This window comes from Passer domesticus, chromosome Z (assembly GCF_036417665.1).
Source record: "Passer domesticus isolate bPasDom1 chromosome Z, bPasDom1.hap1, whole genome shotgun sequence".
Taxonomy (NCBI): Eukaryota; Metazoa; Chordata; class Aves; order Passeriformes; family Passeridae; genus Passer; species Passer domesticus.
The window spans coordinates 40,633,124-40,650,879 of record NC_087512.1 but is presented as its reverse complement, the minus strand read 5'-3'; the positions used below and the strand labels follow the sequence as shown (position 1 = coordinate 40,650,879).

General features: G+C 36.7%; 1 long non-coding RNA gene across 1 annotated transcript in view; it reads right to left on the bottom strand.

Annotated features, from left to right (window-relative positions):
- Positions 1 to 2,383: 2,383 nt before the first annotated feature.
- The window catches only part of LOC135291439 (uncharacterized), a 41,240-nt gene continuing 25,867 nt past the window's right edge, over positions 2,384 to 17,756 (bottom strand). The window contains exon 4 of the long non-coding RNA XR_010354238.1: positions 2,384 to 3,455. This is a non-coding gene — a long non-coding RNA (uncharacterized LOC135291439). The remainder of the gene's footprint in view (positions 3,456 to 17,756) is intronic.

The following is a 17,756-nucleotide window of genomic DNA, read 5'->3' as shown; positions in this document are numbered from 1 at the left end:
TTTATGCTAACACAAGAGAAATATATATATTCATTAAATTTTTCTAAATGTCTTTTACTCAACAGAGAATGAAGTGCAAAGAGAATTTACATGTTTTTTAGAGGAAAAAGAGGAACGCTTGGAGTAATTTCAAACTTTTCAAAAATGCTGACTAATGCTAATGTAGAGACACAAGGTGTCTCTACATTTCCTGTTTACACTGTATATAAAGCTATAGTGTTATAAAAATAAGACAATAAAAAATTTATAACTCTTCTCCAAAATTTTAAGTTTCCCTGTGGGTGTTATAAGGAGCAGTTCAAATTTTGGGCTAGAGTGTTTACAAGACTGTACCAACCTATGAAAAAACTCACTGATGACTCAAGGGATACAAAAAAGTGTTCACTAACAGGACTCCTATTTTTCCAAGGAAGATTTTGGAACAGATAAGTGACTATTTGAAAACTATGTTTTTTCTGAAAATGTCTGCTAGTTTCACATATCCTCAAATATTTTTGAAAATTTACTCCCATGTCATCTGTGTCTACCTTTAAGACTAAGTTTTGCAAAAAACCAAAAATTATTGTAGAAAATTAGCATGGTGTAGGGGTTTTTAAAGTTATCCCAGAAAATAGAATTAATTAGAATTCTAAATTCTCTATGTATATCCAAAAATCTGTAAATACATACAAAGACTTAAACATCTTTATTGCATATCCATTTCCATCAAAAGATTTGGGCTTCATTGAGCAGCAGAATTTTATTCTTTTTCCTCTGGCTTACCTAATATTTCAGGACCATAATTTCCAGCAAAATAAAGCAATATCCTCAAGACTTCTGTGGATTGTGAAACATTGATCTATAACAATGAATGAAACAAAACAATAAGTTAATAACATGACATATTCCAGAGTAAAGAAACTGATGCTATCAGAAAGAATTTTTCAAATGAGAAGCATTTTGCATAAAGGCACTGAAATTTCCAAATCAGTGATGTTGAGTTATAATATTATCACTGAGTAATTCTGTTTGCATAATAAATCTGTCCAACCACCAGCTGTTAGAACAATGTGAAATGTAATCAAAAAAGATCACAATAATAAATTTTAGGTAAAAAATCCCAAAAAAATGCACCTGGTGTCCTATTAATCTGCATTGGTCTTGCACACAAACAGTTATAACCACATTGTTTAGTCATGGCTACTGCTGATTCTAGAGAGAATGCCTAAATAAATCTTCTGAAGAGAAGAATATTGCTTGAAATATTTGCAGAAAATATTGATTACATTGTGATTTGAATAATTTAAGTGTAGAAATATTTCAACAGAATTGAAATTTTGATTCTGGAAGGGTCATTTCCTTTTAAAAAAGAGAATTATTTTTAATAAATACTACTTTAAAAGAAAATTGCATTTATTTAGAGCATGTGCCTTAAAAAATGTTACATTTATAAAGAACCATTTGTATTTTCACCAAAGAAAGCCATTTATTCAAGTTACACACAGATTTTTGCAATTTCCATAAATATGTGATTGCTGCTCATATCTCAAACTACTTAAAGGAAACATTCCATACATACTTCTACTTGGGTGTGGTATATATCTTTCAAATTGCAGCCATTGGAAGCATTTGCTGAAATGATAGTACAAAAGTTTTTATGATACCAAACCATTTAATCACCAACTCAACAAGGGATTTTAAATTGATCTGATACTTATCAATGTTATATAAACGTGCATTTAACACCATTTTCTGTCAAAACAAATTTGTGAAAACATTGCTATTGAACAAGCTACTTAATTTTAATCAAGAACATTTTTTGTAATTCAGTGCTGTTTTCAACACTCTTGCATTTCTTTCTCATATATTATACATTTATGGAATAGATTTCTATTAATGTCTTCCCTGTTATAAATTTAAATAGCAATATTTTCCTAAATCACTTTTCTAGTTAGAATTATCTGGTCAGACCATCATTCTATTATGAAGAATTTCTTTGAAAATGACTGCTTCATTAAAAAGATTACATTATTAATAGTCTCTCATAGATTTTTATATTTTCTACTAATAAAATCAAAAAACAGTTTTTGGTGCTATGCCAGTATCTGTTGTATTGGAAAACCCATGCACATTAAAAAGAACTGGTGTTCAGACAGTAAGATATGTTTGGATCACTGAAAATATTTCACTCTTAGAATCTCAAGACATGACTTCTGTAAAGATTTTGCTGTAACTGGAGAGAATCAGAGAGAGTGACAGACAGACAGAAAGAGAAATATATACTATTGTATTTATAATATAAAATTGATAGCAAAATGAAACAGATAAACCTTATGAGATTCCCATTAATTTACTCATCTTTCATCAGAAAGCATAATTGTTTTCTATGATGCAGACAGTGTTTCTTTTTTTCAATCAATCCACTATTGTGTTTTCTCAGAAAAATGTATTTAAGGTATGAAACAAATATCAAGTGATGATATCTATGCTGTTGTTTATAGAAAGGCAATACAGTTAATAAAATGTGTATGTATGGCTTCCGCTCAATCTGCAAATATTACACAAAACATGTGTAGGAACTGACAGACATCAGAAGAACCAATATAATAAAATTATATATTATATAAAGTGATATAATAAAATATTGTTCCTGAAAATTACATAGATACAATTACTTTGAAAGTACAGTAAAGCTATTTCTTTGCAGAGGAATGCAATCAGCACATTGCAGAAGAATAAACAGTTTCAAGCATGTCTTTTACATAAGATACCATTTATTGCCCAACTCTTCTTCTAAATGCCCCAAGAAGTTTTTTACACAACTTTTCACATCCTTAATTTACATAGTTTTTCTTGGTCATTACCTGTCTTATATTACATTCTCTTTCCTTCAATAATATTCTCCATATGTTTCTATTACAATAGTTTCTATCAAGGTCTTAAAACATTTGAAAAAGTAAATATAGTATCTCTGGATTTTGATTAATTCTTATTTGGTGCATACAATTCCATCATATAAACTTGGCTCCGGAAAAAAGCCCAAACATTAGTAATATCTAGCTGTTAAAACAAACCTGAAGAAAAAATCTACCACTTCCATAAAAGCAAGTAAGTGCTACCAGTACAGATTCTTCTTGCATGACTTATTCTTCAATATGATAATTCTAATAAGCATAATCACCAATTGGTCATCATTAATACATAACATTTCCCTGCCTTCCCTTGATCTGGTCTTTATGCAGATATGTCTCCAAAGTAACTGACATCAGAAACCAGCAAACCTGATAAAAATTATAAAAGTCTATTTAGTTTATGAACCAGGCGTTTCTAATACCTTCTAATACACAAATTTCATTATCAAGTGGGAGGTTGAGGAAAGGCATGTTGAATTAGGGCATAAACAACAATTTCTTCTTATCGTGGTTTAATCCCAGCTGGCAACTAAGTACCACTGCACTGCTCACATACCGTGCTGCCTGTGGTGGAGAGGAGAAAGTAAAGCCCATTAGTTGAGATTGGAACACTTCATAACTGAAACAAAATAAAATATAGTAATAATTGTAATGAAAATGAGAGGAAAAAAAACAAAATAAATAAGTGCTGCACAATATAACTGTTAGTCACCCACTGACCAAATGAGGCCACACCTTGAGAGCTGTGTCCAGTTCTGGCCCCTTATTTTGGGAAGGACCCTGATACACTTGAGCGAGTCCAGAGGAGGTAACAAGGCTGGTGAGGGGCTTGGAACACAAGGCTTGTGAGGAGTCACTGAGGGAGCTGGGTTTTAGCCTGGAGAAAAGGAGACCCAGAGGTGACCTTATCACTCTGCAACTGAAAGGTGGCTGTAGCCAGGTGGGGGTCGGTTTGTCTCTCCAGGCAACAAATGTCAGAACGAGACGACACAGTCTCAAGCTGTGTCAGGGAAATATAGGCTGGATATTAGAAAGGAGTTTTTCACAGAAAGAGTGATTGAATGTTGGAATACCTAACTGGGGAGATGGAGTCACCATCCCTGGATGTGTCCAAAAAAGGATTGGATAGGGCACTTGGTGTCATGGTTTAATTAAGGCGTTTAGGGCATGGGTTGTACTTAATGATCTTGAAGGTCTCTTCCAACCTAGCCATTCTGTGACCAATGCCCACCCCATCCCCCAGCAGCCATCTGCCCCTCCCAATCAATCCTTCCCCTCTCTCCCCTCCAAATTTATATACTAGTCATGATATCCTGTGTTATTGAATATGCCTTTGGGACAGCTGTCCTGGCTGTGCTCCCTCCCAGTTTTTTGTGCACCAGTTCGCTGGCAGACTGGGAAACTGGAAAGTTTTTGGCTAAGGATAAGGACTTCCTGGCACCTACCAAAACATCTGTGTCTTATCAATGTTATTCTCAATACTGAATTCAAAATGCAGAACTTCACTAGCTACAAAGAAGAAAATCAGTTCTATCCCATGCAAAGCCAGGAGTTCCAGGAAGCATTTCCAATTTTTTGTTGACTAGTGCTGAAACGATGCACTTTGTTTTAAGCATATGTCAGACTTCCTAGAGGGTATGCCACTCCCTAAAATCAAACGGACATTTTTGCTGGCATTTTTAAGATAGTGTTGATCCTTGAGACTACCAGCTGCAAAATGTAGATATTAAGCGATTCAGATGAAACCAGTCTTAATGAGCCATCAAAGAATGCACTAGTAATTCACATTATGTTCTTAGCTTATATGAACTTCATTTTAGCAACCACTTGCACCTGTTCTGTCATCATGTCTATTTACTTAATTATTTGCCAGGTTTTGCTTCTGCTGCTCATCTCCCTTGGTCTCTCTCTTCCTTTCTGTGGTCCTGAAAAAGACATCACTGCCACCTCTGCTAGAGGATAGCCAGAGTGAGTTAGAATGGTTTCCACTGATGGTTGCACTTATGCACTTATGTAGCAAAATGCACAGCAACGTGCTGTTGAATGTTGAAATCCAGCTTTCACTGGTTTCTAACAAACTTTTGCATCATGCACTTTGATGCATAGTTTCAGCTGCTCTCAGCATATCCAGTGTATCTTCTGAGAAAGAGTATTTTCCCCAAAGGAGCAAAGCATTTAATGTATGCTAACAAGTACAGTGAAACTCTGAAAATTTTTCTGACAAAACAACCTCACAATCTTCCCCTTATTCTCACATCACCCTTTCTAAATATAGATTCCAATTATAGTCAGGCACACTATACATCATACAAGCTGGAAAACCCAACACAAATACTTTACTAATCATGTAGAGAGCCAATAACACAAAGGAATATTATTGTAGAATGCGTAATTTCCTCATTATCCTGTGAGAATTCCATAAAACAGATAAAACTTTTAAAGTCCAAAATATCAAAATAAGGATTAAGCTTAATATAGCATTACATGTGCAATACTCCCATTTTTCTGTATAACTTCTCTAACAAACATAGAATTATTTTCTGGATCATGCCTTGTTAATGTTTCTGTGTACACAAGATTTTTGACAGGATTAGCTGTGCTCAGCCAAAATTGCAAATGCAACAACAGATCAAGTAGCACTCCTGCCTTTCAAATGGCTCAGTCAAGAAGTTAATTGTGCTGGTGGTTTTCTTTCAGCACCAAAGATGTTCACTAAACTGTACTTCAGAAATGCTAAGAAAATCTGTGTTTCACATGCAAATTTTCTGCTCGGTACAGCCATCCATTTTGTTGATTGAAGTTTGCTCATACTTTTACAACTATGCTTTTATACTTCAGTTCACCATTCCTTCGCATTCCTCAGATATCATGATGGAATTTAACAGTCTAGTCCAAAAAAAATATTTTCCCATCACTTCCCATATGTCAGGCCCAAAATAAGTTCTTGAGCTCTCAACAAATGCAGAAAAAATTATCTAGAGAATTAGCAAAAACACAGAGAGATGCTGAAATTTACAGTTAATAAAGGTTAAGATGAAGATTTCATTTTCCCATTTGCTCTTTCTCCTTGCACCCAGTGAACCCTAAATTTGATTTGACAGGAGTGGACAAATTGCAAACCATAGCACAACTCTTCATAACATGAAATAATCTGATTTTGCATAAGTTTTTATCAACAGTGCTGACAGCATAAACCATCAAAACCAAAATGAAGAAAAAATAGATTTGAAGTGCATAAGCCCTGTTAAGCACTACATAGCTTATTTTTAATGTACACTAGTGGGAGCTAATCATAGATCACAGAATATTCTGACCTGAAAGGGATGCACAAGGAGCAGCAAGTTCAGCTCTTAAGTGACTGGCTCATAAAGAGGTCAAACCCATAACTATGGCATTATTAGCAGCATACTCTAACCAACTGGATTATATAGAAAGAACCTAAAATTTGTAATCTAGACAAAGAATCTTGAGTGCTGTCCCAGCAAAGCCATTAGAAGTGAACCAATACTGGATTATATGTTACAGAAACTTTACTCCTAACATTTTTGGTAAACTGTTGTTTTGTTTTACACATAGCTACAGTGAGACCTGTTCAGAAAACCAGATCAGAAGATATGCAGGTTTGGGGTTTATGCCTATAAAGTAGTATAGTACTTATTATATCTGTCTTAAAAGAAGCAGTGTGAAAAAATTTCAGCAGAAAATTTTGAACATGCATTTTCTGTTTTGAACATTCAAGCATTTCTACTACATGCAGTGTAAACACAAAATAAAAGAGCAAGTAGAAAAGCAATATGGATTATGCTGCAATTGTAAATTGCAATCTATAAAAATTGGCTCTTGCTGATCTTCAATCCACAGGAATCCTACACTGGTGGAATCCTCCAAGACTCTGGAAATGCAGACAGCTGTTCAATTTTATATGTGCTCATGGTGAATACACCAAAAAGCCATCAGTACCTTTCTGGGTCATTGAGTACTTTCTGCAGCTGTAATCTATGCCAAGAGAACATTGGGTCTCTGGGCTGGTCACAACAGGATACTTTTGCTGCTGGTCCCCCTTTAGGCTTTCCTCAGCCTCCAAAACAGATAACTGCTGATATCACACTGTCACTCCAGAAATATAGCTGGCTTCCTTCTTGTCCTGGTGACATGAGGGTGGGTACATTGTTGCCTGATGTCCACCCAAGACTTATATTTCTGTGGACCTGGTGTGCCAGGCAGTCAGATCCACACAGTCCTTTGAATCCAATTAGCCATTTCCTTCTTTTGGAGTAAATCAGAGAGATTGTGTTCCTGGTCAGAATATTCCCTTCCTGACCATTGCAGTGCCAGAAATCCTTTCATCACAGTCATGGCACTCTCAGTCCTTCTGTGTGTAGAGAATCATTGCTTGCCTGCTATTGTCTCAGCAGCAGCTAGCGTGACAGTCTTCTTGGATGACCCCTTTCTTCACAGCCCATGGATGACCCTTGTCTTCCTCTCCATTTTGCAGAGGTGGGCTTGTAGCTTCAAGGTAGGTTAACCACTCCAGTTCCTTGTGTCCCCTTACTGGTCACACAAGAAAAAACAGAATGCATGTGGCACAGTTGGGATGGAGCTAACTTTCCTCATAGCAGCCAGAATCAGTGCAATTCCATGTTTGGGGTCTTCTTGATTCAACCACTTTGTCTGCAAGACTACATTAATAAATTTATTACAAGAAGTGTAATTTTCAAAACCCCAATTTTACTCATAAAGCTTGAAAATAAATATGTCCAGACAATTTCCTTGCAAGAAATTAAACCAATACATTTTAATATATGATCATGTAATAAATAGAAGAGTAAATAGAATGCATCCCTGGCTGTCATTTCATATCCAACTTGAACAACTAAATTATATTGTAAGAATTCTTTGTATTCTAACAAAATAAATGTACCTAGGTTAATTTATATAACTCATTAGGCAAACAGTAAAAAATATAAACTACCTTGATTAGCCCACGAGAAAATGCAATGGCAGTTGATGGTGTCCAAAACCCCTACTAAATTATCATATTGTTGAAAAATAACTTTCTCTATAGACAGTGATATTTGTTCCTACTTAAGGACAGTATGAAAAAAAATGTTCAAGAATGCTAAGTGATGCAATTTAATGTTTAACTTTAAAGTCTTTAGCAATCATGACAGAGGTTTGAGGTGCTAATTAATCATGTAGACACATTACAATTAAGATCTTCAGCTGGCCTATAAAGAAGCTGAAGAACCTCTGTGATGGATGTCCCATACAGGTATTCAGTATATAACCTGTACTTAACCTTTTCATAACTGATCTATTTCATTTTCTTCACCCTGAAAGGGGGAGTTTGCTGATGAAATAGGCATCAAAGTACAGTTTTCCTTAGTCAATGTTTTCCTATTAGGATAGAATAGTTTGGACTCCATAAATACATCACTGAATCTCGCTAATTACATTAGCCTGGCCCCCTTTGCAGGAGTTAGAGGAGGTATAAGTACATATTTTTGGTGCCAGCAAGTTCAGCAAATTTCAGCTGGAAAATGAGTGCATAGTTCAAACTTCTGTTGCACTTATTCACTGAGAAATGAAATGTAATCCAGGTTTTTCTTTGACTCAAAGAAAGGTCACAGACATGAAACAAAATACAAATATAGCCACTATTACATGATTGCATCCTGGTAAATCCATGATTGTGTTGGGTAAATTGAGAGGAAATTTATCAAACAAAGCAATTGCTGGAAATATTGCACCTTTATAAATGAAATGCAATTTATAAGCCACATAATTTATTTTTAAAAATCTCATTACTTACATGATAGATATGCATTTGCTTGTTAGTTGGCTTTAAAAGAAGGATTCGTATGCTGTCTCTGAGAAAATTCCTAAAAACTGACCACACTTACATTCATACCAAAGTACAGCAATGAGTAAAAGACAAAAAAACTCACAAAGCATACATTTTGAAAAATTCATGTATGGGGACAATACATGTAATTATCCTGCCACCAGGAATGCATAGTAAAGGAAATCACAATATCACATGTAAGAGGCTAGAAAACAGGAGCAAGCTCAGAACATACAGAGCAGATGGAGACATTGAAAACAAATCTGTCACTGCACAGGACAGAGGTTGGCATAGATGAACTTTTAAGAGTGTCTAAAGAAGAGTTCACAGCAAGTGAAAAAGATACCTGTATTTCATACATGTGGTATATACATAAAAATAAACAGAGCAAGCAGAAACTAAACTTCTTTAGATATAGCCAAAATATTTATTAGAGAAGTAAAAAAAAAAAAACCCCAAAACAAAAAAAAACACCAACAACCAAAAAGAAAAAAAACCCTGTCTTGCCACAGAGGATTCATTAAATGTTTTTACAACATTTTATATTCATTTTCTTGAATTTTGCTCTACATATACGGAATTGTACAATGTTGTCTTGCTCTTTGTAATACAGGTGTATATTTTGATTTTGGTGACAATTGTTTGTCATAGTTGAAAAATTGCTTTGGTTATGAAGGATATTAGATAGTAAATAATTGGGTGTATATATGGGGCACTGTCAAATACTAAAGCTTTTGAACCTTTATACATAAACCTTCCATTTGCTATCTGCCATTGATAAAATTCCATTGTAAATTTTGACAACATCCTGGCTAAACAAAAATTACATGTCCAGAATAATCCAAATAATAAAGACACGTGGGATAGAACTATCAATTAATAAGCTGATCACATGCTGTGCTTCTGTGCATACACATGGGAAAATTGAGAGTTTGGAGTCTTCCAAAAAGAGGAGACAGTGCCAAAATCTGGAGCTCCCAAAAGAAAGAGGGGGGTTTTGAAAGAAGAAGGTGAAGACCTTTTCTGCAGAAAAAACCCTATTGTGAGAAAAGTTGCTAAAAGTTACAAACCACTGTGGAGAAGGGATGCTCAGTGACCTTGGTCCCAAGTGCCTGAGACTGGGAGCAGACATCAGGAACTAACACAATTTTCTGCCCAATATCTCATGCCATCTTCCTCTGGGAAGGGATGTCTTGGATACAGAGGTGGCTGAACATGAGCAAAGTGAAAAAAGCAAAGTAAAAGCTCTGATTTTGTAACTTAAATCCAGTATACAGATTCCCTACAGGCTGTTCATTCTGTCCCACCCTTAGCACTGCTCAATGTATATGATTCTATGTCTAATACTGAAAGACCTTGAAGAAAAGGTCCTGAAAATATGTAAAAATGAGGAAGTTTTATATAAAAGTTGCTTTTATCTGCTGAATATGAAATAAACTACTGGAAAAATAGCCTTTGCCTCCTTTCCTTGAGCTTTGCAGTTGGATTCTTTCATGGCATATCTAGCCTTTTATTTAACAAACTTTTAAAAGTAATTAATAAACCAAGAGCAGCTAGCTAGCAACACAAGTTTTTCCTACATTTTTTTAAAAATACACAGATGCTGTGAATTTAATTGAACTGCAGAAATAAAAAAAAAAAAAAAAACGAAACCAACCAAACAAAAAAACCCAAACAACTAAAACAGAAATCCAAACAAACAATGAAATCACAAAACAAGCAAAAGAAAACCCTGAGACCCTCAGCTTTCTAAGACAGATAGTCAGGCATTGATCTAAATTTGAGTCATCATTTGGGTACTCACAGCTCAATCTCTCTGCAGTCTGCATCACCCTACTCGACCTGAGCTATAATCCGGTGTCTCTAGAAACTGAAAGGGTTGAACCTGAACTGAAAGGAATTGTAAATCCTACTAAGGGATAATGTAATGTTATTAAAATATATAGATTTTTATTGTGTCTTTTCAGTGGTCCATCATTTCTATGCAGAATAATCAGGCCCTCCATACTTCTCCAGGCTTTTCATTTTAAAAATCTCATATTTGCATAAACAGCAAAAACTCCCATTCAGAATCCTGTGAATTATTTTTAACACTCAACAGAGTGTTATTATCAGTGCACCATTCCATCTGGAGGAAATTCATAATTCAATTTATTTCAATTAAGAAAACATATCCAATCTTTTCCTAATATTTTATACAAACTACAAGAAAATGTACTGATCATTTACTTGTGACTCGAGTTCCAAAGAATATTTTCCCTCTAGCTTCTGTTCTTTCATTTATTTCAGTTTTGCTTTTGATTTCAGAAGAACTGCAGGTTCCACATCTGTAGTTCACTCTTTTAAAATGACATTCAGAGATATAGACAGAGATAAAAATATCATTTGGCTTCAAGGTATAACTTTTAGAGAGTCAAAGTCTAAAGAAGAAATAAAAGCAGATATATGTTTTTTTTAGAATTCATCAGTAAACTGTTCTAAAATTACCTTTTCAGCTGTCACATCAGCAATCAGAAGGGCCATCTCTAAATTTAATTTTGTTTGTACATGTTGCAATGAATAAAACAACAAAGGGACTGTTTGATATCTGAAAACAATATCCACTGAGTAAACTGGTGTGTAAAAACCAGATGACTTTTAGGATGGTAAATCTATACAATAGACACTATTCTTGATTAATTTAATAGTGGTTTGGCACTCAGAGACAAGGCTCATCCATCAACAGAGCAAGCCACTTTTCTTGGGGAAAAAGTGTGTAAGTTTCTACATGAAGATGCACCTTCACCAGGTACTGAGGTCAGCACTGAAGTCTACATTTTTCACTTCTGGTGTAACCATGTTACTATCCAGTGATATTCTAGATGCTATAATTCTGTAGTGACTCTGAAACTTATCAGTAAATGCCAAGTTTGCAGTTACAATCTGCGGGTTACTCCTGTGCTAAAGGAGTATATCTTGGTCTTCATTTAGATGCTCTGATATTATTTTCTCTGCAATTTCTTCCATTCAGTAATTCTACCATTAAAAGTCTGTACAAATGACATAAATGTCTCAGAAGGGGTTTTTTTCTCGTAATATTTTTACAAATATTTATCAATATTTTTTATTTTGTATAATCAATATCTCTGTCTATCAGTTTACGCAAAAGGTAAACTTTAAATTTGGACATGGAGAATGAAAATATTTGCATCTTGTTACAGACAGAATGATGTTATAACTTATATTCACTCAGGTACTATCCTTCTCTTGAGAATTGCATACCACCTGAAGGGCTTGTCTCATGACCACCACTAAATGGTACATCAAGATATTTACAAAATTTAAGTTGCTTATAATTAATTTTGTGCTATCTGTTTGTACACTTCACAGTCAAATATCAGTAATTTCTCCCCAAGTATAACTCCTTAGATGCTAGTTTTAGATAGGTGAAAGACAAACTACATAATGTTTAACCATGTAAGCCTATTTTTAAAAGGTAGTTTCACTAACTCTGTTATTGGGAAGTTATGATGAACTCGTCAATAATGAAAACCAATAGTAGAAATGTAATTACACATTACTTTGGGTAATTGATTCCTATGTAAATTTTTCTTACACTTTCTCTTTCTTTCTTTGGTCGATGAAGACAGTCTATAATTTACATTTCAAAATCTTGGTCTCTGTTGCACACAGGAGGTGTCTAAATGGCATGTATCTATGTATCTATGTATCTATGTATGTTGGTATTTGCAAAGACCAGGGCTGAAATTTGAGGTCCATAGTGGGGACCAGCCAGGCCAATTCTTTATCAAACCATAGAGACTTAACACTCTACACTGATTTTGGCTGAAGTAGACCTAATTCTTCTAAGGAGCATGTATGGGGCTGTGTTTTGTGTTTGTGATGAAGATGTTTCACTTACCACTTAACAGTGCTTACAAAGCATCAAGTCCTCTTCTGTTGCTCACACTGGCACTCCAGTGGGTAGCTGGAGGTTGTGAATGAAATTTGAAGGGAACACATCTGGGACAGTCGAACCCAACTGATCAAAGGGATATCTTATACAGTATGACACTGCTGGAGGAAGAAGGATGGAATGATGGTCAGAGTTTCTTCCTAATCAGCTGGTACACATGATAGAGACCTGTTTTACCAAAGATGACCAAACACCTGCCTGCTGCAGGGAAGCAGTGAATTCTTTCCTCTCACTTTAACTATTGAACAGTCTTTGTTGCAATCCATGAGCTTTCTGGAGAAGAAAATTATTTGCCTGCTGGGGTCATGCCAAGACAGTCCTTTTTGCTACCCAATATGGGACTCAAAGATTTTGACATAATGACAGGTTTGACTAGAGTGTTCTAGGTTGAATTCCTAGCTGTTGTTAGTACTATTTAGCTATTATTCAGCAGGTTCCTGTGCTTGCCATGGGGCTTGCTTGCCATCCTCTATATGAGAGTCTAGTGCTTGTTAGAGTCTACTCCTGGCTTTCGCTGGTCACGGTGCTGCTGTGCTCTGAGCTCCATGCTCTGCTGTGGCCAGGAACACCTGGAGAGCAGCATGGAGATGTGCCTGGGCTGGCAGATGGCCAGGGTATCAGTGTGGGTTTTGTGCTTCTGTGCTGGACAGGATAAAACCTCAATGTGAACTTGAGTCAAAAGAGACTGTGCACTTGTGGATAAGTGCAGAGAAGAGCAGGACACCCTGGGGCAGCTGTGGCTGAGTGCGCAACAGAGCAGGTACACCTTGTAGCATCTGTGTCCATGGCTATCTCTTGTGCTGCAGCAGGTGTTCCTCTGAACAGTTTGTGGTCCAAGGACATGTTCATGCTACAACAGTTACACTTTTAAGTGCCAGTGACTGCATGAATCTGTGTTGAATACCTTGAAGTGCCTGTGCCTGTGGATAAATCCATAACATGGGAGGTACACCTTTGAAAGATCTGTGGCCATGGGTAGTATCATGGTGGATCTGATGCACTCCAGAAGGAATTGATGAGGCTAAAGTGAAGAAATTGCATCAGAAAACTACCCATAAGTCCATGTCTGGCTCCAGATAAGTCCACGCTGCAGCAGGTATACCTCTAAAAAAGAGTACAGTTCATAGACAATATTATTCCAAGAGCAGGTACACCCACAAGGACTGTGATCCATGGATGACTTACCTGCCTACCACAGCAAAATCATGACTCGCAGCCATTTCCTTAATTTCACAAGTAATCATCCACCCCAACACTGCACATTTAGTCTAAAATGGTGATCAAGAATATGCTTTCTGGCCTAGGTGTACCTAGCTCGGGGTATGACAGAGTGCATAAGAAGACCATAAGAGGAACAGTAAAATCAACTACTTGAATGAAAAAGTAGATAAAAAATTATAAGTAATGTCCTGATTGTTTAAAGATGTAGAAACTCACAACTATGAGACCAAATATATTTCCCAATATAAGGGAAAAAGCTTAAACAAACATGTTTCTTTGAAATATTCCTCAATAAAACAATTATATTCCCTACTTCTGAAAATATTCTTCACCCAAATACAGGCATTACATTTCCAAATACTTTTTTATATGTTGGAATTTAAGCACCATGTCACTATTTAAACAAATGAATGGAATATCGTCATTTCAGCAAAGGAGACTATTCATATGCTTAAAGATAAATATATATCTGACTGAAATTTATTTTGAACATTAGCAGAGAGAGCCACTAAAATATTGATGATGCATTTTTAGGTCTTTATATCACAGGGTTCTTTGGCTATTTCGTAATGTAAAGCATTTTACATCAATCATTCAAGATCTGTGGAAACCTAGTAAAAAATCTGATTCACCTAAGCCCTAAATAAATGGCAGGTTTGTTTGGTTTTGGTATGGGAGGTTATTTTAGAATCACAGAATTATAGAATGGCTCACATTGGAATAGGCCTCAAAAGATCTTCTGATCCAGTATTTCATGGGAAAGGGTACTTAGATAAGATTTTCTAGCACATTATCTAATCACATCTTCAGAACATCCAGTGACAGGGACTCTACAACCTCTTTGGTGGGGTTCCTTTGGTGATTGATGGTTCTTACTGTAAAAAAAATCTTTCTTGTATCAACATGAAATCTCTCCTGGTGCAATTTGTACCCATTTTTCCTCATCTTCTCCTTGTTTTGTTTTCACATAGGTGTACAGAATGCTTAGGAATGGATTAGACCTTAGAGACAGACAAACCTAAAAGCAAAAAATTTATTCAGTTTGTTGCAGCTTAGTGCAGTGCAGTCACTATTACAAAAGAATACAAAGATCTTGAGCTAAGTCCTGTGCAATACTCAACCACATCTAGAGCATCAAGCTTTCTGTGTAACCTAGAAGTATTTGTTGTAGGAAGCATCAGTTTCTACCACCAGAAAGCTTTATGCCTACAAAAAGTGGGGCACAAGGATATGCATAGTTCCAGAGAACCCAAAGAAGACCAGGGTGTTTTAGAGAGATCAGGATCAGACAAAGCCTTCACATAGCCCAAGGGCATGGGGACAGTGCTAGGTCAGGGCCTGTCTGGAACATGACTGTATGAGATGTACCCAGGGTTAGACACATATGTGGGATTGACAGGGCATGGTCATGAGAAAGTGATGCACTATGTCCAAGTAAAGCCAATACAATAGAATAGGAGTAGAATAGAATAGGAGTAGAATAGAATAGAATAGAATAGAATAGAATAGAATAGAATAGAATAGAATAGAATAGAATAGAACAGAATAATAGAATTTAAGCCCATTTTTTTCTTCTAACATTCAGTGCCATTCTGCCACTGACATAGTCTGCCCCAGAACTCCAAAAAAGCTACCTGCTTGGCAACATTAACATATTAATTATTCTTGAACCACCAGGTTTGGATCACCTATTATATAAAGGTTGTGATTTGACAAACCACGTTAATGCTTCTTTAGATTTTAAGTGTTGGTGAAGAAGCAATCTTGGCACTTGCAATATTAACTTATAAACAAGGGAAATCAAATATAATCTTAGAAATCTGATGTTCGTCTTCTATTTGTTAAGATTATACAACTTATTTCCCTCCCAGCCAATTCAGAAGAAGTAGCTCAACATCTCCCTCTCAAGAGTCAGACTGTACCAGCTCTTCCAGCTTGTCAGACTCAAACACACACATAAATAAGCACAAATGCACTCATGCAAGGATATAACCTCCTTCTTTCAGAAACCTTTTAAGGTGCACATACCTATCTGTATATCTCCTCACCCTAAGAAAAACCATAACTATTAGCATGTCTAAAATGCTCTTCTTCACACTACTGATTCATAAGTGGAAAGGAACTTTGAATGAGATCCTGTTCAACACCACCAGCTCAAGCTGAATTAATAATAAATTATAAAGAGACAGCAGATCTCCTAATTTAACAGGCACTATGGACTGCTTACAGAAACAGTTCCTCTTAGGTCGCAATATTCATTAACTGTGAATATTTTCAGTGATTCCATGGGGAAGGAAATGCCTCATAGAGTTGTAATGAAGCCATGTGCAAACACCTGGTCTTACGTCTATTCTTGTGCTGTTAGAGACAGAACACTTGATTAAGTGAATTACGCTTTGAGGTAGTGTGGCATTTCTTATATGGTAGTTTGCTGAAAATATATCTTTTATAGCAGTTTTGCTTGTGTCTGTCAGTTCTCTGCAAGATGTAGAATCTCTGAATCAGGTTGGAAAAGACCACTGAGATCAATGAGTGCAACCTATGGCCAAATGCCACCTTGTCAACTAGACCACGGCACTAAGTGCCTTGTCCACTCTTTTCTTAAACATCTCCATCACCTCCCTGGGCAACCCATTCCAGTGCCCAATCACTCTTTCCATGAAGAACTTTTTCCTAATGTCCAAACTAAACCACCTGAAGTAAGCAGCGTAAGACTGTCTTCTTGTCCTGTCACCGGTTGCCTGTGAGAAGAGACTGACCCCCATCTGGCTGCACCCTCCTTTCTGTTCATTGTGGAGAGCAATATCCCCTGACCCTCCTTTTCTCCAGGCTAAACAACCCCAGCTCCCTCAGTTGTTCCTTGGAGGACTTGTGGTCAAACCTTATTGCTCTTCTCTGGAGACACTCCAGTGTCACAGGGTGTGGCTTAACCACTGCTGAGTTCAGGGGAAGAATCACTTCCCTGGTCCTGCTGGCCCATTGCTGATACAGGCCAGGATGCCATTGGCCTTCTTGGCCATCTGGGCTCACTGCTGGCTAGTGTTCATTTCACTGTCATTCAGTAACCCCAGGTCCCTTTCTGCCTGGTCTCTGTCCAGCCACTCTGACCTCAGCCTGTAGTGCCTGAATGGCCTTGTTGTGGCAAAAGCACAGGACCCAGAACCTGGTCTTGTTGAACCTCATTGGATTTGGCCCATCAATTCAGCCTGTCCAGGTCCCTCTGCAGACCACTCCTACCCTCCAGCAGATTAACACTCACAGCCCTCTTGGCATCATTTGCAAATTTGTCAATGGTAGACTGAATCCTCTCAACCAGATCATCAGTAAATATATTAAACAGGACTGGGCCCAGCACAGAACCCTACTAGTGACAGGACACCAGTGGATATGGCACCATTCATCACCTCTGTCTGTGTGCAGCTATCCAGCCAGTTCTTAACCCAGGGATGGGTGCAAGCTTTTCCAGGAGAGAATCATGGGAGACAGTATTAAAGGTTTCACTGAAGACCACATAGACAATATCCACCGCCTTCCCCACATCCACCAAGCAGAGGTGAACACTCCATGTGTGGAGACACAAGGCATGACTCCATTTCAGAAGGCTGGTGTATTATATTATGATATATATTATATTAAAATACTACATAAAAACTATACTAAAAGAACAGAGAGAAAAGATTGATCAGAAGGCTATAAAGAACAAGAATAGAATAGAATGCATAACAAAATCCTGTGACTGCTCACAGCCTCAACACAGGTGGCTGTGATTGGTCATCAAATGAAAACAATTCACGTGGACCAGTGGAAGATGCACCTGTTGCATTCCACAGCAGCAGATAGTTAT